This window comes from Cnephaeus nilssonii (genome assembly GCF_951640355.1).
Source record: "Cnephaeus nilssonii genome assembly, chromosome: 4".
Taxonomy (NCBI): Eukaryota; Metazoa; Chordata; class Mammalia; order Chiroptera; family Vespertilionidae; genus Cnephaeus; species Cnephaeus nilssonii.
The window spans coordinates 35,541,133-35,560,558 of NC_137075.1; the positions used below are offsets into that span (position 1 = coordinate 35,541,133).

At 42.3% G+C, this 19,426-nt stretch overlaps 1 pseudogene across 1 annotated transcript; it reads right to left on the minus strand.

Moving 5' to 3' along the window:
- Positions 1-1,288: 1,288 nt before the first annotated feature.
- On the minus strand, positions 1,289-1,893 carry LOC307097672 (UBX domain-containing protein 2A-like; annotated as a pseudogene). The gene has a single exon. The product of its transcript is annotated as a UBX domain-containing protein 2A-like (transcript).
- Between the last annotated feature and the right edge of the window lie 17,533 nt (positions 1,894-19,426).

Consider the following 19,426-nt stretch of genomic DNA (forward strand, 5'->3'; position numbering starts at 1 on the left):
AGGGGCTGCCCATTAAAACCTTGTGGTCCAGGGGTATATATTTGCTATAAGCCTGCTCTATGTCTACTGTGTTGTCACCTGTTTAATTCCCTCAATTGTTCATGCCCAGAACGGACCTAAACCTTCCCTGTTTTCTATGTTCTTTCTCTGTCCCTATGCTGAACTTTTTCTGTTTCTATGCATTCGTACATGTTGTTTACTGCAGGCCCTCCCTTATTTTCCCATGCCTCCTGCTTTGAGTCCAGAAACATTTTATTATTTCTGCTTGGTTGGTTCCTGTGGTTAGGCTGGCTCAAACTGCCGTGTCTGCCCCTGCCTATGTTCCGCCTGCCTTTGTTTTCCACTGGACCCCTGCCCTGTCTGCCTGCGTTTCAAGCTAACTTCTCTCAACACCACATTAAGATACTAAATGATATAGTCCTTTAATATATCTTAGGTTGAATCATTTGAAAATAAGCCTATTTTTCTGAGTAGCCTTTGGGAGACAGTGCACTGAATATAGTTTCCAGTCATAGTTTCCTCTCCTAACGTGTACTTACTTAAAAGTCTTCCCATCCGGAGGGAGTTAAATAGGTCTTGAACCAAAAGTTCAGCGAACCTGACTCCCCCCGCCCCTGATTTTGGTTTGCATGTTCACTTATAAACCATCACTTCTCTGCAAACTTTCCACTTAATGTGTCAAAGATCAATGTTATGAAAGTTCTCCAAAAGGTTCCGTAATTTTGTGGAGTCTCTGAATGATGACAGTATTCTGTAAGTCTGCTTCTTCCAGTGAGAGTACTTCATCTAGCAACCTGGGGTAAGTAAGAGCTTTGGCCAGGGAAAAGGGAGGACTTCTTTGAGATCCTTGGTATTGTTGTGGAGCGGATGCGAGTGAACGACCAATGGAGCCCAGACCAAATTAAAATTTAGGGAGCCTTTATTAGACGGCCGGGCGACCGGGCGACTGCTCTGCCATTCTCCATGCAGGGAGACCAGAGAGCAGCAGCGACCCTTTGTGTAGGACCGCTTTTAAGCCCATTAACCACATCCTGTTTTTGTTGAACAAGTAACCCAAGACAAAACAGTTTTTCCCAAGCAACGTCAGGATCATGCCAATGACGACCATGTTATTCACAGGGTCATCCTGTTCTTCAGAAAGCTGACAGTGTTCTATGAAAGAAGGCCTACGGGCTGGGAAGGGGCCATGAGACCCTATCTCAAGGCCTGGCCTGGTGTCGGCCCTGACAACTCTATCTGGGGCATAGTCCACGGCCTCTCTGGAAGCATGCTAAAAAATTCCCACTCTCTAACAGTATTTTTCAATGAAGTCTTTGATGTGGCTTATCCTATGAGACATACTAAATTTCTGAACAATCCTTTTCCCACTGGCTAACCAGATCTGCATATTAGTGATGGGTTCCAGGTTGTTTAGTGGGACAGTAGACAAATTATTTTTCTTCTCAACTTCAATACCTTTTGTTTTAGAAATAATTTTTGGTGTGGCACTTCCCAGTCAGTGACCCTGTCCGGAGAATGGCTGGAACACAGGTTTCATTGCTACACATACTTCGTGTTCCTTACATCCACCTCCTCCTTATCAAATGTTCCCTGTAATCCCAAAGGCAAGTCCCCTTTTTTGATGAAGTTCAGAAACTGCTGACTTGCACCATCTGAATAACTTCTGAAATCATCATTTAACCGCGAGCCCATTTTTTCCATAATTTTATATTTATAATCTACCTGTTCCTTCTGTTCAGTGGGAGACAAGCATTTGGCACCAACCTTCTGCGCTTCCTCAAAAAGACTGTCGACAAAATATTCACAAGTTGTTTGTTGACTGTCACTAAGAGGTTGGTTGTCAGATCCTGTTTCACAAACCCATTTTTCTTTTATACTTTCAAGATTATCTACTTATTTCATTCTCTTCTGCCTTACGTGGCTTTCAGTGCTGTGCTTTGGCAGCGATCGCCTCAGGGCGTGGCCACTGGAGTGGAGCCCGCTGTGCAGCCCCAGCCCCAGCCCCAGGCGCAGCGGAAGAGTCCCTGCCCGGCCCTCGAGCGAACCCTGGAGACCTGGGTCGGAGACACGCGGTCAGCGAAAGCAGGACTCGGGATCCCCGCCCCCCGCCCCCCTCCCTTGCTGCAGAAGCCCCACAGGACACGGGCTGCTGCTCCCAGGACCCATGGGGACCCTAGAGTCCAAGCAGCCAGGCAGTGTGGTCTCTAATACAGGTCATCAGCCTGCATTTGCTTCGCGTTAGTTCAGTGCACCTCTGGTTTGCAGACCATGGAACAACAAAAGTTGATACAGAACTTTATGTATTAGCTCCTAAAGGAGTGAAAAGGAAAGTGGGCTCGTCCGGGATTTGAACCCGGGACCTCTCGCACCCAAAGCGAGAATCATACCCCTAGACCAACGAGCCACAGTGCCCACAGCTCGGCTGTGTTTCCTCTGAATCTCACTTTTCTACCAGGCTGCTCAGTTTTGTCCTCTGGGGCTGTTACTTTTTGCCCGGTTCAATTTTTCTCTCCGTCTTTGTGAAGTCTCATATCTGACTCTGGACCTAGCATCGGTTATTCTCCCCAAACCACGTCCTGGACCCTTCCAGACGCCAAGTGGGGCGAGGAGAGGCAGCCTTGCAGACTTCAGGCCACATTTCCGAGTTCCACCGAGTCCCGCCGGGATGGGTCTTAGCCGCGAGCTCGAGTCTAAAGGGAAACAAGTTGGAGACCGAGGGCCCAAGCCGCGCACTGGGTTGTAGGGTCCCCAGCCCCAGCACAGACGCGCGGGAAGCGTATCTATCGCGTTGCTACCACCCCGCGGGCGCATAAAATCGAGGGACGAGACTGGTGGGCATCAAAGTATCGGGAGCCGGAGCTGGTTGGTGGTGAGCCAGTCTGGCGCGTGTTGGCATATTCCAGACCCTTGCAGTTTTCCTAAATGAGAGTCAAGTTTTCCCCACCTTTGCATAAATTGTTTTCTCGCTTTGGAATTCTCTCTCTCAGTCTCCTCCCGGTTCACGTCAAATCCTATTCCCCCTTCCTGCTACGGCTCAAAAATCTTTTAATGGAATTATAAAAATATATATAAAGCTGAATAAATTAAAAGGCCCTCTTTCCGCATGGGTGTGTGTATAGAATGGGGTCAGACACTCGGGCTGAAGGTTACAGTTAAGGGGTATGTTCCTCAAATTAATGTCGCGAAGGCCGCAGAGCACAAAGGTACTTTTATACAATACTCTGTACCAACAAATGTCGCCGACATTTGGACCTCAGGGAGCAGCCTAGGAATAACCTAGAGCCCAAAAAAAGTAGCACATCTTAATACAATAACTAGGAACTTTTCCTGTTGGTTACTTGAACCGGTGCTAACTCCTATTTCTCACTGTTTAACAAGCCTATCAGACAAGATTTGTAGATGTGATACACCGGGGATAAGAAGCTAAGTCAAAATATGGGCCTCTCCTTCGAGCCGGAATCGAACCAGCGACCTAAGGATAGCTAGACAGAAAGTGGCTACAGTCCTCCGCTCTACCAGCTGAGCTATCGAAGGGAGCACGTGAGCTGGCGTTCTAGAACTCCCTATTCAAGATAGAGATAAACATAGCGGGTATAAAATGGTTTCTGATTGCTAGGGAATGGACACCAAGTAGTAAGCATCTTGTGAGAACGTCCCTACATCCACAGTTTCGGAGACAACCCTTCTAGAGCTGAATTCTCTGCTTTAGAAACAGGGCCAACCCGTGGTTTTCACAGGCGCCGCTAGTCCCGGTGCATGCTGAGGCCTCGGGCGGAGCGGGGGCCACCTCCCCACCCCCCGGGCTGGGAGTGGGGGTGGGCGTTGTTTTCACGTAGTGCGCGGGCCCCGAGCCTCCCGGGTTCGATTTGGGTCTAGCCTGGGAGCAGCCATCCGGGCATCAGAGAACTAGGGACGGAGGCGTGGGGCACAGAATTCTTACCGCGCCACTCCGAGCCGGGGAGAGGGTGCGAGCCTGTTCCCTTCCCCACTTCCTGTGCTCCCCGCACCCCCAGGCGCGTGGGCACCGGCCAGCTGAAGCTCTTGCCCGCTCACACGTCCGCAGACTCGGGGACCCAGTGCGTGTAGAAGAGAGAATATAAGCCCAGTGTTTCTGTGAGAACTGACTTGGGGTGAAAATATTTTGAGGTTTTCTAAAGAGAAAGCCACAACTTCTTTGAATTTAATTTGGGGGTCCAAGTCTCCACCTGCATTTCCCCCGCTGGGGCACGGAAGTGTTGGAAAACCCACTGAAACATGAAACCTTGCGGGACTGCCCACCTGGAAGGCTGGCGCCGGCAGGAGGACCTGGTTCCGGGACCCACGCCTGCCAAGGGCGAGTGCCGAGGCTCGATCCCATTCTCGGCTCTGCCACGCCCTCCCAGCTCTCGCCGCGCGGGTCCGTGGAGGCCCGCGGCACTTCCCGCAGCTTAAAATGGATTCCGCGACAACCTCGGTAGCAAAAGCAGCATTTGCGCACTGGCACAGGAACCTGGGAGGAAGCCGTTCAGCTGCGCGAAGTTTATGCCAGAGGTCTGGACTGTGGCCGAATTTGTGGTGGGGTCAAGGTTATCGGAACGTGAGGGAGAGTGGTGAGAAGAATTAAAAAAGGAGAAACATACTCTTGGCTAGGCCCCAGCGAGATTTGAACTCGCGACCCCTGGTTTACAAGACCAGTGCTCTAACCCCTGAGCTATAGGGCCTTACAGTTTAGTGTGCCTCTTCTTGCTAATAAAGGAAGATATTTATGCTAGGCGTTTGTTAAGAGTATCAGTGTTGCAAGTAAACAAAACCTGAATGCTGCTTCAATCAGTTTCCCAACGACGTACAGGAATTCAGTCTGCAGGCTCTTACTGCGGATAGCACAACGTGGGAGACAGTGACAGAGACCGCTAGAAAAATATGCCCAATCCAATACAGTGAAATACTTTTTTCCCCCCCACCCCCTCAGCTGCAGATTGTCAAGATTAAGAATGGAAACCCTGCATAGAGGAAAAGTTGCCTGCCTACCACAGTTCTCTCAGCTGAAACTGGGACATCTGCATTCTGTTTTCTACTTGACTCAGGACATCCACCGACCTGCAACCGCCTGCCTTATTCAGAGATCATAATAACCTGGCCACTCAGTGTAGATCATCCATTGAGTTGGAGCTAAGAGTTGTGTTCTTGAAGGAAGAATGTACAAAGAGGAAAACAGCAGAGGCCTGAATAGGAACATTCTGAATAGCCTTGCTTCATGCATTTGTCATATGAATGGGTGTCTAACATTTTTTTAAAAACATTATCTTTGCATTTGGTAATTTCATATATAAGTCTGTGCTAGAAAATTTGCTTTCCCAACTGGCAGCTGGGAGTGGGCATGTGACCTAGGTTCCACCAATCAGATGCATCCAGGGAAGATTTCAATTTAGAAGTGCAAAAAAGGACTAAATGATCCTATAAGGAAATACTAGTACCATGTTTTTCCAATAGTTAAGATGTTAGATTCTTGGCTGTGGGATTTCTTAAATCTGTAGATGGTTGTCTTTCTCCAGTTCTGGAAAATTTTCCAACCATTACCTTTTCAAATGTTGTTTTTGCTCTATTGTTTATGAAACTGAAATTAAACATATTAGACCTTCACAACATGTCCTCTACTTTTAAGCTTTCTTCTATATTTTCTTTATTTTTGTCTTTCCATGTTACATTCTGAATTATATGTTGTTACTTATAATCTACTAATTCTCTCTACATCTGTGTTTAATCAGCTTTTCAATCTACTCACTGAGTCAATTGTTATTATAAATTATAATTTTTAATTCTAGAGTTTCAATTTGATTCCTTTTCAAAATTACAAGGCCAATTTCCCCCAGTTTTATTGAGATGTTATTGACATAAGTTTAAGATATACAACATAATGGTTTAACTTATATACATTGTGAAATAATTACCACTGTAAGTTTAGCTAGCATCCATTATCTCATCCAGTCATCTGCTTAACCAATCAAAGCATAATATGCTAATGATATGCTAAGGCCACTCAACCGCTTGCAATGACGTGCACTGACCACCAGTGGGCAGATGCTCCGACCAGTAGGTTAGTTTGCTGCTGGGGTCTGATTGATCAGGACTGAGTGAGATGGGCCGGACATGGCCTGGAGCCCTCCCGTGCCCCTCCCTGGCCCCAATTGTGCACTCGTGAGGTCCCTCAGCCTGGCCTGTGCCCTCTCACAATCCGGGACCCCTCAGGGGATGTCAGAGAGCTGGTTTCGGCCCAATCCTGCAGGCCAGGCCGAGTGACCCCACTGGTGCACAAATTCGTGCACTGGGCCTCTAGTAGATACAATAAAGAGAGAAAGTAAAAAAATCTTTCTTCCTTGTGATAAAAACTCTTTGGATTTGTTCTCTTAACAATGTCTATATATCATGCAGTAGTGTTAACTATTTTCATAGTCATCACACTGTACATTACATGCCTGAAGAACTTATTTCTTATAAGTGGAAGTTTATATCTTTTGACCACTTTTCTCCTATTCCCCTTCCCCCTTACCTTTGATAACCACAAATCTGATCCCTTTTCCTTTCCGTTTCTTTTAAATCTTTATTGTTGAAAGTATTGCATATGTTCCCCATTTCCCCCCATCGATCCCCTCCAGCCTACCCCCGCTCCTCGCATACAAGGTCTTTGGTTGATTACCTCCCATCCACCTACCTTCCCTCTGAGATTCTGCACTCTGTTCCATGATTCCATGTCTCTGGATCCACTCCATTCAACAGTTTATTTTGTTACTTAGATTCCACATATGAGTGAGATCATGTGATACTTGTCTTTCTCTGACTGACTTATTTCACTTAGCATGATACTCTCCAGGTCCCTCCATGCTGTTTCAAAGGGTAGGAGATTCTTCTTTTTTACTTCTGCATAGTATTCCATGGTATAAATGTACCACAGCTTTTTTATCCACTAAGCCAAACTGACTAGGGCTGTATCACAACTTTTTTATCCACTCATCTACTGATGGGCACCTGGCTGTTTCCAGATCTTAGCTATTATAGTTGTACTATTGTGGACACAGGGATGCATACATTCTTTCTTATTAGTGTTTCAGGTTTCTTAGGGTATATTCCTGTAAGTGGGATCACTGGGTCAAATGACAGTTCCATATTTAATTTTTTGAGGAAACCCCATACTGTTTTCCATGGTGGCTGCACCAGTCTGCATTCCCATCAGCAGTGCACTAGGGTTCCCTTTTCTCCACATCCTCCCCAGCACTTGTCATTTGTTGATTTGTTGCTGGTAGCCACTCTGACAGGTGAGAGGTGATACCTCATTGTCGTTTTAATTTGCATCTCTCTGATGATCAGTGACTTGGAGCATTTTTTCATATGTTTCTTGGCCATCTGTATGTCCACTTTGGAGAAGTGTCTATTTAGGTCCTTTGCCCATTTTTTAATTGTTGTTTGTCTTCCTTTTTTTAAGTTGTATAAGTTCCTTATATATTTTGGATATTAGCCCTTTATCAGATGCATCCTTGCCAAATATGTTCTCCCATACAGTGGGCTCCCTTTTCATTTTGTTGATGGTTTCTTTTGCTGTGCAGAAGCTTTTTATTTTGATGTAGTCCCATTTGTTTATTTTCTCCTTAGTTTCCTTTGCCCTAGGAGATGTATCCATAAATATATTGCTATTAGAGATGTCTGAGATTTTTCTGCTTGATTCCTTTTTCTATGAGGTTGGGTTTTGTTTTGCTTTGTTTTAAATTCCACATATAAGTGATATCATACAGTATTTGTCTTTGTCTGTCTGGCTTATTTCACTTAGAATGATGCCCATCACGGTCCATCTACGTTGTTGCAAATGGCAGGATTTTCTCTTTTTTATGGTGAATAATAGTGCATCATACATCCATTTATTTGTTGATGGACACTTAGTTTTATGTTTTGGCTATTGTCAATAATGCTGCTTGTGAACATGGGAGTGCAGATAATCTTTTTTGAGTTTGTGTTTTCATTTCATTTCAATTCCCAGAAGTAGAATTGCTGGATAATATGGTAGTTCTATTTTTAATATTTTGAGGCTCCTTCACACTGTTTTCCATAGTGGCTGTACCAGTTTGCTGTCCCATCAACAGGCTAAATCTTGTAATTTCCTATCTCCTGCAAATATGTGCCAGCTTATCTTTTATTTCTTTAAACATGGTAATTCTATTTGTTTTAATATCTATAGCTGATAATCTCAATATTATTTTATCTGTTGTTTCAGTTGATTCTTACTCATGTCACTTTGTTTCCTTATGTAATTGGTCATCTTTGAATGTGTAGTGCTCAATGTCTTTGCAAAATTATATGCAGTGAATTTTTGAGGTCAAAATGAAGCTGTCTTACTGAAATACACACACACACACATATATATATGGTTTCTCATAGGCACCTAGAGCACTATCGACTCAAAAAGAGCCTTAAAAAAGTTCGTGGCCACATAGTCCCTGGGGAGAATGCAGACTGTGGTTACAGTTTCTCAGGAAAAGTTGAAAGCTTATCTTTTCTATTTTCTCTTGCTAAACTCAGCTGATTTCTGCTGAGCTTCACAACAATGACTGAAAATGGAAGGATAAAGGTAGGTTTACTTCTTGTTCATCCTTACCTTATGGGAATAGTTTTTTTGAGTAGAAACTTAATATTTGGGAGAGTGTCTTACTAGACTCTGTATCATTGCCAGTTGCTGGGTGGTAACATCTGTCCCTCTTGTTTCTCCTACCCAAAGAGGCAGCCAAAACTATAGCCCAAGTTTGCAGTAATTAGCAAATGTCCTCAGAGCTATAAAGGTCTATGCTTCCCTTACCTCTTGGATTCCACTTTCCCTTTAGATTATAGCCTATCAGTTGTTTACTACCATATTAGTACTTCAATGCTTTTAAGGAGATTTGTTAAAATATTATCCAATATTTTTATCATGTTTCCTCAAGGAGGCTGGTCCAAATTAATTAGCCCACAAAATAAATTGGCATTATAGTAGCTATATCATCAATCATATTCTACTGCATGGACCGAGAAGCAGAAGAAGCAGTATAAGAAAGAGCACAAGTGACAGAATGCCCAAACACATAAAAGAGGAGGAGTGATCATGAGAAAGGGAGCCTGGATACCTTCCAAGTCCCTGTGTAGGGCCCACTCCAAGGGCCTCATGTATTCTACTCTTGGAATCTCTAAGACTTTCCTGAGTCCTTACAGAAATTCTCCCTTTTTACTTTAGCAAAATTTATTTTCAACTTAAAAATTCAAATAAAACTGAAGGTAGTCTCAGTATGTTCCTCTCTACTTTACTGCTTTTGTCTTCTAATGTTAAAATCAGCATTTATCAAATGACAGTTGAGGAAGGTGCCCTCCAGGTGGGATTAGTACCTTAACAAGAGACACCAGAGAGCTTGCTTTCTCTTTCTCTCTCTTCCATGTGAGGACACAGTGAGAGAGTGGCTGTCTGCAAGCCAGGAAGAGAGCTTTCACCAGAACCCCACCTTGTTGGCACCCTGATGTTGGACTTCCAGCCTTCAGTATGGTGAGAAAATAAATTTTTGTTGTTTAAGTCACCCAGTCTATGGTATTTTGTATGGCAGCCCCACCTAACCAAGACAGGAAACTTAAATGCATATTACTAAGAGAAAATAATCTGAAAAGCCTACATACCTATGTATGATTCCAACTATATGACATTCTGAACAAATGAAAAACTATGGACACAGTAAAAGATCAGTAGTTGCCAAAAGTTTAGGGGGAGGGAGGGATGAATAGAAGTTTTTTAGAAGAGTAAAACTAGTCTATTTGATACAGTGTCATTATATATTTGTCAAAACCCATAGAATGTGCAACACCAAGAGTGAACCTTAATGTAAATTATGGTTTGAGGTGATAATAATGTGTTAACTCTGGTGTGGGATGTTGATGGTGGAGGAGGCTGTCCATATGTGGGAGCAGGAGGTATATGGGAACTATACTTTAGACTCAATTTTGTTGTGAACCTAAAATTGCTCTAAAAATAAATTATATTTAAAAATGCTATACTATTTCTGAATTTCTAAGTATCTAATAATGTAACTTCAAAATATAAGAAGTGAAAGTTGACAGAACTAAGAGGAGAAATATACAATCATCATTGGATATTTGAAAAATACTCTCTCAGTAAGTGTTAAACAAGTAGACAAAGTATCAGTAAAAACAGAGAAGATTTTACCAACACAGTATCCAATCTCTGGTATTGAGAGATAACTGGATAGATTTATAAAAAAAGAAATTTTGCATAGAGTTTATTATGCAACCTTCCATAGCTCAGTTGACAGAGTGGAGGACAGTAGGATGCATATCCTGGTAGACTATCTTAGGTCTCTGATTAAGTCTCAATGGAGAATATAGGTCTTTTGCATCCTGCTTACTGTCAAGGGTATGGACTCCACCTTGTCTAAACCCATAAAATGGACATGATAAAAAATACAATTGGACTGCCCTGGCCGGGGTTCACTTGTCTCTTACACTGAAGGGTTTTGGGTTTATTTCCTGGTTGGGGTACTAGTTTGCAGATTTGATCCTAGGCTCAGATTCTCTTTCTCTCTCTCTCTCTCTCTCTCTCTCTCTCTCTCTCTCTCTCTCTCTCTTCCCCTCTTCCCCTCTCTCTAAAAATCAATAAAAATGTCCTCAGATGAAGATGAAAAAAATACACTTGGACTTAGAAGATCAAGTAAAACAGACTGTAAATATAAAGAGTGTTTATAATTTGCTTGGTATCCTCTGAATACTGAGCACAGTTGCAGAATCTCTGCACACAGAGCCATAGAGAGGTCTATTCCAAGTCTCTGAAATTGAGAGAAGCTGATAAGAGCCTAATATCCAAAATAAATAAAGAACTCATACAATGCAATAGCAAAAAGACAACCATCTGATTTAAAATATGCAAAAGATCTGAGGAAACATTTTTCAAAAGAAGATATATAGATGGCTAACATGTACATGAAAAGATGCTATAAATGCCAGATCTAGCAAACATAATGCTAGTCCTAGATTACTTGCTGATTTAAAAACAAACAAAAACCACAAAAAATAATAAAATATAAAAACAAATTAATGTTTTATAGACCATGGAAAAAGAATTTTCAGCAAAGTATAAAACTTTAAAGCATTCCTTTCTTTAATTGTATAATTCTTTACTGTGGAATAGCTCAGAGTGTCACTTCTGTTTTAAATAACAGAATTGATAACTGAGTAAGGAAACAATTGGATTATAAAATTCTTGCTTTAATAAAAACTTCTTAAACAGTAAAAAAAGAAAAGATGCTCTATATCAGTAATCATCTGAGAAATGCAAATGAAAACCAAAATGAGATATCACCTCATACCTGTTAGAATGAGTGTTATCAATAAAACAAGGACTGAAAAGTGCAGGTGAGGGGGTGGAGAAAAGAAAGCCCTGTGCACTGTTGGTGGAAGTGTAAGCTGAGGTAGCCATTCTTGACATTTTTAAAATAGAACTACCATATGATCCAGCAATTCTACTTCTGGTTATTTACCTGAAGAAAACGAAAACCTAACAAAAAATATGTACGCACCCTATTTTTATTCCAGCATTATTTAAACTAGCCAAGATATAGAAACAATGTACAGATCCATTGATGAATGAATGCATGAAGATGTGGTATATATGTATATGTGGTATATACAATGGAATATTATTCAGCCACAAATCTTTCCATTTGTGACAATAAGGATGAAACTTAAGAGTGTTATATGAAGTGAAATAAGTCAGAAAGAGAGAGACAAATACTATATATTATTTCTTACATGTAAAAAAATAACTAAAGAACCTAGCTCATAGATACAGAGAACAGATTGGTGGTTACCAGAGGCATTGGTTGGAGGGGTGTGTGGGAAAAATGGGTGAAGTGTTTTTGTCTATAGCACAAAGACATATTTTAAAATAAAAATTATTTGTAAAATTTTTAATTGAACTATAAAGATTGAGGCTACAGCAGAAAGGGATGAGCTCAAAGTCAGGTGATTTTTAAAATTACATAGTTATTTGTCCAATTGACATATTTTTAGGTATCAACTTATAACACATTCTAATAGATTTGATCATAGAAATATCCTAGGTTTTGCATAAAATAGAGCATGTTAGAAGAAAATATTTTATTTATTTTCAAAATATAAAGACATACATGACTCAAAAATAAAAATATAAGAAGTTATAGATTAAAAAGTCCTAGTCCCCTATACCTATCCATACCACATTCCCTTCCCTAATTATTTTCATTACTAGAGGCCTGGTGCACAAAATTCGTGCACTGGGTGGCGGGGGGGGGGAATGTTCCTCAGCCCAGCCTGCACCCTCTCCAATCTGGGACCCCTCGGGAACTGGAAAGCTACACAGTAAAATATCCTATATAATGAAGAGGTAATATGCAAATTGAACCTCAAATTCTCGCACAAGATGGCCCATATGGTCAAAGATGGCCACCAAAGATGGCCACCAAAGATGACCTGTGGGATCAGGCCTAAACCGGCAGTTGGACATCCCTCACACAATCCAGGACTGCTGGCTCCCAACCACTGGCCTTGCCTGCCAGCCTGATCCACGCCTAACTGCTCCCCTGCCGGCCCGATTGCCCCCAACTGCCCTCCCCTGCTGGCCTGGTCACCCCTAACTGCCCTCCCCTGCCATCCTGGTCACCCCCAACTGCCCTCCCCTGTAGGCCTGGTCACCCCTAACTGCCCTCTCCTGCCAGCCATCTTGTGGCAGCCATCTTTGACCACATGGGGTGGCCATCTTGTGTGAGGGTCAATTTGCATATTACTTCTTCATGATATAAGATATTTTACTGTGTAGCTTTCCAGTGATTGTGTTTGTGTGTGTGTGTGTGTAGGTATCAAAATGCTTACTTATTAACCTGTGACTTTATTATGCTATTCTGCACCTTGTTTCTTGCTTTCAGGATACCCTATAAAACTTTCCTTTTCTGTACATAGGGAGCAGAAGGAAAATATTTCAAGCAAGGAGACTACTAGCTTGACAAATCTGTTTAATGAATGGATTGCAACATTCTTGAATTATACTTCACCTTTAATCATTGTTGATATCTTTTTAACTTCAGAAATCCTCATCAATAAAAATTCAATTGTGGTAGAAATCACATCAAATACTTAACAATCAATCTGTAATTAAAACAAGTTATAGGAAATGGTATGATATCTGGGAGTTGCATCAAAATACAGCGAGTGGTGGTATAGATCAAATCAGCTTGGGTAGAAATTGGTAATTCATCGAACTATGCATTGATTATTCTTTGATTCATTGTACTATTGTATTTTTAGTATGTTTGTAATCTTTTCTAATGAAAAAGCCTCAGAAATATGTGGTCACAATCAGATATCTAATTAAAGACTATGTTTTTAGCCTGACTAATACGGCTCAGTGGTTGAACAGTGACCTATGAACTAGGAGGTGCCTGGGTTGCCCAGCATGGAGCCTGCAGGAGGCAGCCTATCGATGATTCTCTCTCATCGTTAACATTTCTATCTCTTTCCTTTCTCCCCTACTCTCTGAAATAAATTTAAAAAATATATTTTTAAAAGACTCTAAATATATGATTTCTTCATTAAAATTTAATGAATGTCAGAATACTTCTCTAAGACTGGCAACTGTAATTCCACAAAATTAACTATCCAGCCACTGGGGAATGTTGAACACCATGTGGGCTACTCAAAGCCAGGAAATGTAAAATAATGAACCACTAACTCCAAGAGGAATTCAGCCCTCCAACAACAACCTACTTTCTGATTCTGAAGGAGTAGAGTCAATATAGAAATACATAGAAACAGAATCACAGTTCAAAATAAGGAAATGCAATTAAAATAATACATTGAGAGCAAAAGCCTATCTTTTTCATTATGACAAATTCCTTAAAATGAAAACATTTTCCTCATCTTTCCCCCCTTTTCATATTTTTTTAAAAGAGTAAGGATGTAAGAAAACAAGACAGAGTGCCATTACCAAATCTCTATATAAAAGGAACTTCCAGGAAGTGGGGGGGGGGGGGGGGGGGACAGATAGAATTGAATTTAAAAGAACAGAGAAATACAGTGAAAATATAAAATACAAAATAAGAGTTATGTACTCCATAGTCCTTAATTCATACATTTTAGTTGACATATTTTATACCCTTTGAAAAAATATTTACTGAAGGACACAATAAGGTTCAAATACATATGTAACAATTATAAAATTACTAAACGTGTTCATTTTTGAAACATGTAATTAATTATATTAAAAGTAAAATAAAATTTATCTTTTAATGTGAAACCTGTACTTGAGTTTGCTACATAAATACTCAATTATGAGTCAAACTTAAGATAAGCATACATAAATCTCATTTTTAACTGAAATGAGATGGGTTTTGTCCTTGCTATTTATACTTGTTAAAGAAGAATAAGCTTGTTCACACATGTAAGAAAACGGTAAGTACAACAAAATATTGATGAATTTCCTCTAAATATGAAAAATCCAGAACTGTCTTAGGGGCACATCAATAAATCTCAGCTTGTGTGTATGATAGGACAGTGACTCAGTGTCAAATTCTCAGAATGAGCAGAAAATTCAGAGAAAAGGTCCTTTATCCAAACACTTGTTCAGAAAAGAAATAAAAATAGATTAATCTTTTCTGAAGTTCATTCAGGTGGTTTTCAATAAATGATGATATCCTTACTCAATGTTAAGCCCAAGGAGCAGTGGAAACACTTAAAGATGTTCTGTGCAGCATGATTTTTCCAAAGATTCAGTTTCCTTTTAAATTCATTAATATTAGGATGCATGCTATCTCCTAACCACTGTTATACTGGATATTTCCATTAGAAGAAGTAAAAATGAGAAAATGATGGTATAAAAATGAAAATTATATAAATCCACAAAGAACAGGAACCAAACCTGCGACCTTCAGTGCTCTAACCACTGGGAAACACCTGTCAGAGCTGTACTTAAACTTTTAATCAAATGTTGTCATTGAGTTTCCACCATTTCACATATTCCTCGTGAGGTAAAAAACATAATTTTGTTTACCTTTGCACTGATGACCCTGACTGCCTGTACCTTAAACATAGTTGAAAATATAGTTGTGAGCCAGGGATCTCTCACATCACCAACCACAATCAACCTGCCTCATTTGGCAAGGAGAGAGCACTAGAATTATTTTTTCTAGCCAAAACCTTAAGTTGCAAAATCTCCTTGAATAAGAAGTTTACCCCACTGTTTCAGATCCAGAGCAGGAGAAGGTGATGAAGAAGTTGAAAACACCAGGCAATTTATGCATAATTTAGCCCCTTGAAATTTAAACGTGTGGTCCATGATTTGTAGGCCACTAACGCCTGGGCTCACAGCCTCACTTACCAGAACCACCCGGGAAAGGTTTTAATTGAAAAGTTCACAAGTTATTAAAATAGATCCAACTTGGTGACTTGTCCATTATGTGCAAACATTTGCAACTCCAGATTTAGAGCTCAGAGAGACAGCTAGGTCTGAAAGAAGTCCAAGCCTGCCAGGCAAGACTCCCACATGACACTTAGAGTCACCTCTGGGAATCCCAGACCTACAAGATGACAACTTTTCAAGATACATTCCTTGGACAGAGGCCACAGCTCCCTGAGAAAGCCCAAGGTTCTGTGGTTTCCTGGAGAGACAACAAAAACAAATAGAGTAAGGCAGAGGCAACTGGTGTTCGAATGGGACCTCTTACCCTGGCTCCAGGTCCTTTACAAAAGTGTGAGGTCTGACCTGGTGTGTGCTTGCCACTTTAAGGTGGCTCACCCACCCACAAAGGCATGGCAAGCCATACCAAAGAGATTTTCCTTCACTGAGTATGTCTCTCTCTTCTCCCATAGAACCCAAGTTAGAACACTAAGAAGCTGAGCTTCTGTATCTCATCAGGTGGTGAATCCAAGGAAGGCCTAAGGTTCTATCTTTGGTTCATTTCCTCTGGTCTCCTCAGATGGTGATATTTAAGGCAGGAGACTCTTCATGGCCACAGGGCAATAGGTTCTTCCTGAAAGTTGCCAGTCTCATGGTGTTGGGGAAGAAGAAATTTTCTCTACCCTTCAAAGGTTCTTTCAGGTGGTCTAATAATCAAATTGACATGAGACAGATTAACAAGAGAAAGTAACCAACTTTGATTACCTAGGTATGGGAACCCCACATGCATATATGAGAGACTCAGGGACCTTACTTACCTATGAGAGGGAGGGAGGGAGAGAGAGAGAGAGAGAGAGAGAGAGAGAGAGAGAGAGTAAATGAGGTATGTTTGGCATTCTGAGGAAAGGATGGGATAAGCTTAGCACCTTGGGATTTCAGAGAGCAGGAAGGTCATTCTCTACAGGATGATAAGTAGAGCAGCTGTTCGGTAATTAGAACTTTATGACCCTAGATGGGCATAAAAAGTTCTTTCTTGTGAAAAGTGTTATTATGGGCAAGGCCTCTAATTTAGATTAAGAGAATGATACACGTTTCCCATGAACTTGCAGGGTCTGGATTGCCATCTGCTCAAAATAATTCAAAGTGGCACATGTTGGGCGGTCTGTTTTGTACTTCTACAACAGCAATAGTCAGGTGTACAGCATAGTGGTTAGACAATCATAGACTTTACAAAGTGTTTCCCTGATATTTCCATTCCCCAACTGGCATCGTACAGAGTTAATATAATACTAGAGGCCCGATGCATGAAATTTGTGCAAGAGTAGGCCTTCGCAGCCACGGTGGCTGCTGGATCCCTCGCAGTCGCAGCGGCTTCCTCGATCTCATGGCTGCAGCCCCGGCTTTGTCTGGAAGGTTGTCTGAAAGGACATCAGGTCTAATTAGCATATTATGCTTTTATTATTATAGACTAGAGGCCCAGTGCATAAAATTTGTGCATCGGGGGGTGTCCCTCAGCCTGGCCTGCACCCTCTTCAATCCGGGACCCCTCAGGGGATGTCCAACTGCCAGTTTAGGCCCGATCCCTGCCTCAGCCTGCTGGCCTAATCACCCCTAACCACCTCTGCCTGCCGGCCTGATGCCCTTAACTGCTCCCCTTCCTGCCTGATCACCCCCTAGCTGCTCTCCCCTGCTGTCCTGATTGCCCCCTAATTACTTCCCCCCTGCTGGCCTGTTCACCCCTAATCACCTCTGTCTCGCCCCCGCCACTAAACCACTAGGACTCTGTGTGTGGGGTGGTGTTCAGAATGGTCTTCCTTGGATGGCTCAAGTTTGGAAGTTGAGTCACTTCCCTGAGCTGGTGAGCAGTTGTTTCCCTGGATGATTAGCTCCCTGATTAGCCATCTCCTTTACTCTCCTAATGGTGGCCCTGGAAGGAAAGATGAAAAGAGAGAGGAGTGAAGAAGGGAGTGGTCCCCTTGTAGCGGGGAGTCCAGCGGCAGGTGGAGAAATAGAGAACACCCTGTGAGAAATGCAGGGAGGGCCTGTGAGATAGTCAGCAGCAGGGATCACAGGGACATTTTCGGTGCTGTGTGCAACTGCCCAAATTTTTTCTTAGGTTATGTGAGTGAGTGCCTCAACTTTTCCGAGTTAACACTTAGGATCAAATGATGAGACAAAGGCTGACTTCACTCCTTGCTCCCCTCCAGTGCCCCACTTCACAGGACACACCCTGCATTTTAAGGTTCCAAGACTCTCTACCTCTCCTCTCTCAACTTGAGTGCCCCAGTTAATTAAATTTTTTTTTAAATATTTCATTTCAGAGAGGAAGGGAGAGGGAAAGAGAGATAGAAACATCAATGATGAGAGAGAATCATTGATTAACTGACTCCTGCACGTCCCACACTAGGGATGGAGCCCACAACCATGGTATGTGCCTTGACCAGGAATTGAACCCTGAACTCCTGGTTCATAGGTCGACGCTGAGCGCCCCAGTTTAAATGTCATCCCTTTGGCAAGACCTTATGAAATCTCTTCCAAACAGACATCAGGAGGAGTGGGTCTTCTGATGGTCTGAGTATCAGACTTAACTGTGAACTCCCTGGCCGGAAGCTGTGAATCATTCATTCACTGATCTCATTCCCCCAGTCCAGAGCTCAGTGTTCAGAAAATTCAGATAGTAGAGTACCCCCTGCATGGATTTACAGAATGTATATCTGGAGTGAGGGCACCTGCATGGAACAAAACTCTAGCAGTGCTGGGATTCGAACCCTCACATCCAAAGGAACTGGGGCTTACATCCTGCATCTGACACCTCTCAGCCACAGTACCAAATTGACAGGAAAAGTTAGGTTATAATTACTAGTTATATCTTCCTGCCCCCTTCTTAAGTATTGTGCTCTGGATACCCCCTCTCCTTTCCAAATCCTGACTGTAAATATCAACAAAGGACGGTAAGCTATTCCCTCCCTCCTGTGCTCCGCTAGGTCTCAACCTGCATGCAACCACCCAGAAAAGCTCCTCTCACTCCAGGAAAGATCTTCAAAAACAAACTAAACTCCCCTGAAGCAAAGCTCTTGGGAGGTAGAACGGAACAGCTTCCAGAAGGCAGGGGTCACCTCAGCTTCTGTCTGGCGCCCACTAAGCGCCCTACGTTTATTTCTTTAAGGAGCGGACCAGTGAAATCCGAGTTAGACGCCTGGAGGTCGGAATGGTGGTGCCATAAAGAACAAAGCTGTCTTTCCCTGATGCCACCTCCTTGCGACTTAAGTTTCTTTGCGAGGTCTTGAGTTTCATACTTTTCGGTTCTGAGGCTGGGAGAAGAGTCTTGGAGTCTCCAGGAGGTGTAGGCCGTGCGTTAAAGAACCAAGAAAGTCTTGTCTCCTAGTTGTCTTTTGCTCCCTTAGACCCAAAGCCCGCACCAATCAATGCTGGCTCCCTCCTCTTGGCCCAGAGCAAACTCTGCAGTCTTCCTCTCCCAATTCCCCGCGACTTTCCGGTTTGATCGGTCCCTGCTGTCCAGAAGCTTTCGGGACCTTTCTTTTGAACATAAATCTCAGGGTCTCCTAGAGAGAGGCCCTATCCCCTGAGTAGCTGTAGGCACAAAAGAGATGATATCAAAGTCAGGTGATTTGTAAAAATTACATAGCAATTTGTCCAACTGACAATTGCTTTGGTATGCAACTTATAATATGTTCAAATGTATTTGATAATAGGAATATCCTAATTTAGGCATGAAATAGAGCATGTAGAAGAAAATATTTTATTTTTAAAGTATAAAACATGCATGGCTTGAAACAAGTTAAAGATTAAAAAGTCCTCATCTGCTGAAACTGGTTTGGCTCAGTGGATAGAGCGTCAGCCTACAGACTGAAAGGTCTCAGGTTTGATTCTGGTCAAGGGCATGTACCTTGGTTGCGGGCACATCCCCAGTAGGGGGTGTGCAGGAGGCAGCTGATCGATGTTTCTCTCCCATCCATGTTTCTAACTCTCTATCCCTCTCCCTTCTTC